The sequence below is a fragment of the Tenrec ecaudatus genome, unplaced genomic scaffold, assembly GCF_050624435.1.
Source record: "Tenrec ecaudatus isolate mTenEca1 unplaced genomic scaffold, mTenEca1.hap1 Scaffold_83, whole genome shotgun sequence".
Lineage (NCBI taxonomy): Eukaryota > Metazoa > Chordata > Mammalia > Afrosoricida > Tenrecidae > Tenrec > Tenrec ecaudatus.
In genome coordinates, this window is record NW_027459692.1 from 21,236 (window position 1) to 24,107 (window position 2,872).

Below are 2,872 nucleotides of genomic sequence, written 5' to 3' on the forward strand. Positions count from 1 at the left end.
CAATGGGAGTGCTCATGCTTTTGCCACACTCGGCAGATTCTATGAATATTTTGACTTTTTGAAAAACTTATTTGATCATAGAGCATGTTTCCCTTTTCCCTTTGTATGAGATGACAAAATTTCACTCACTTCCTAGTCATCCAAGGAAAGAGTAAACTTCCCTGCCCTGCCAGTGAAGGGCTTGGCCAATAGAATAAAAGTGGAAGGAGTTGTGTGCCACTCTAGATCAGAGGTTTTAAGAGAAATGGTCCTTTTGTTGCTTACCTATCCTTCAAGAGGAAGGAACCCTGGTAATATAGTGGTTATGTGTTGGGCTCTTAACCTCATGGGTCACATGCATGCAAGTCTTTCAATTACAAAGCCTGATTGTTCCCCTGCACAAAGCTAACAGAGATAAGCAACAACTGCTTGTAGGCTGGAAAGATTGCCCGAACATAGTGTACTTTGGGGATTTCTTACTGCCAGGAGAAATACATTCGATGTGGCAGGTGACGGTCCTAGTATCTCTCAGCTGCCAATCAGAGGCAGGTTCTGAGCCTTCAGTCAGGGCCACTGGAGCAAGTGGCTCATGGTGCTGCTGCCATAGTCCATCCCAGGTCAAGCCCTCTGAGGTGCTGGGTTACAGAGTTTTGGATTGGCACTCAGTGAGGGCTGCTTCAAAGCTCTTTCCTTTCTTAAACTTGCTCCTGCAACCACATTCTTTCTGAAGGTCCTTGTCAGTAAGCCGAAATCCCAACCAATTTGCTAAGTCAGGACAAAATGCAAAGTTGATGGTACCGAGAGACATTAAACCACCTACAACCTTTTAGACCATGTCAACAGATCATCTGTAGCCTCAACTGCAGAAACATTTCACTAAATCCTCTCTGTTTCTCCACAAAGATTAGGAATGCCCTTCTATCTTTTAAAAACAGATATTGGTCTGGCACCACTTCGGTTCCAGCTGAGGTAGTGGATTCACCTGAGCTAAGCTCTAGAGAGGATCACTTAATCTTCATTCAAAATATATGTCATGAGGACTGTAGATCATGCAGGGACTGCACAATCCCTCTGTGTCGGCAGCGGCTGCATCATGGTCTAGCCCATTGGGAAGACAGACGGACCCATGGCAATTATATGGCAAGATGCTGAGGGTGCTGGGGTGGTCTAGGGATACAGGAAAGGAACTATTGGGCATGGAGGCAATTATGAAGGGTTCTTTTTTCCCATGGACCAAACCCATGCCAGTTGCCATGAAGTTAACTCTGATTCATAGGGACTCCTTTGGGCCAGAGTAGATCGACATTCTGTTGTTTTTTTCTATAACTGATTTTGTTGTTGTTGTTTGAAATGCAGCACCAGGCCTTTCTTCAGAGACACTTCTGGCTGGGCTTGAAGCTCCAACCTATGAGTTAGTAGCCCAGTATGTTAGCCAACTGCACTACCCAGGGACTCCTCCATGTGACTAAAGAATGACTTAAGGACTTCCCCCACAGACCAAAACCAAAACCAAATCCACTGCCATGGGGTTGACCTCATATATGGCACAATAGACTGGCTCTGCTGATTTTCAGAATTGCACATCTTTACTGGAGCAGAAAACCCTCATCTTTCTCCCAAGGAGTAGCTGGTGGGTTTGAACCATTAACTTTGCCATTAGCAGCAGCCCAACTCTTAACCCATTATACCACCAAGAGTGGTTCAATTTGGAAAAATAGTATGTGATCACCTATCTATGAAGGGAAACCCCTCTCATAGAGTGCACTTACACAAATGAGAAAGAAATGAGTCCCCAAATGCCCGTCTTAATCAACAATCTGGGGAAGGGTGTTCTGGGAAGCAGCTTTCAAATGTGCCTGGAGATTATAAAATTAATCAACCTAATCCCTGTTTTAAAGAGCCCTGGTGGTACAATGGCTAAGGACTGGGTGGCTAAACAAAAGGCTGGTAGTTTGAACCTACCCATGGGCTCTAAAGGGGAAAAGACCTGATGAGCTGGTCCCATAACGATCTCAGCCTAGGACACCTTTGGGTGCAGTTCTACTCTGTCCAGTAGGGTCACTATGAGCTGACATCAACTTAAAGACACACAGCACGTTTGACTCTGCGTTATTTGTTGATAGAGTTTGTGCAGAGCATTCTGAGTAGAAAACAGACTCGGGCATCTGACATCAACCAGCAACAGTCTCTTTCCTTGAGAAAGACTGTGGAAAGGGATGAGGAGGGAGCATCCAAAAGCGTGTGGAAAAATGATATGAAAAAAATAATGGAATTTTGCCATGAGCTTTTTGAAGCTCTGTTCATGAGAGCTAGTCCTCCATGGAGGTTTCTAGAAAAGTGAAACACGAAGGAAGAGGCTGGTAAGTCCCACTGAAAAATTCCAGGGGAGATTGGGTCTTGACTCAGAGTACTTGAGCATTCTGGCTTATTCCTCCAAATAGCAAATCAGACTAGACCAGGTTCTGAGACTCAGGGAAGGCAAATAAGACACACCAGGCCCATGATTCAGACTTATGGGGAAAGTCACACTGGAGAGGGAAGGCCTCTTTACCTTGTGTGCCTGACAAGTGTCTCATTTGCCTCATCTAAAACCCAGCCCTGGAAAAAAAGCTAACAGTACCAGCTTCAAACTTCTGTTTGAATCTTGTCTCTGTCTCTTATTAACTTAGCCACCTTAAATCCCTTCCTCTAGTTTTCCATCTGTAAATGAAGCACAGTTCCAATCATAGGGCCTTCAGTAAATGGCTATTATTAGCTAGGCATGCACTCCTGTGTTCTAGGCGAGAGTTCTCAGCCAGGTTTTTGTGGGAGCTTGTTCTTCAGGGTATTGTCATAGATGAGTGTGTCACCCAGATTCCTCTCAGGGCCAAGAGACTGATTTCCCCAGCTGCTG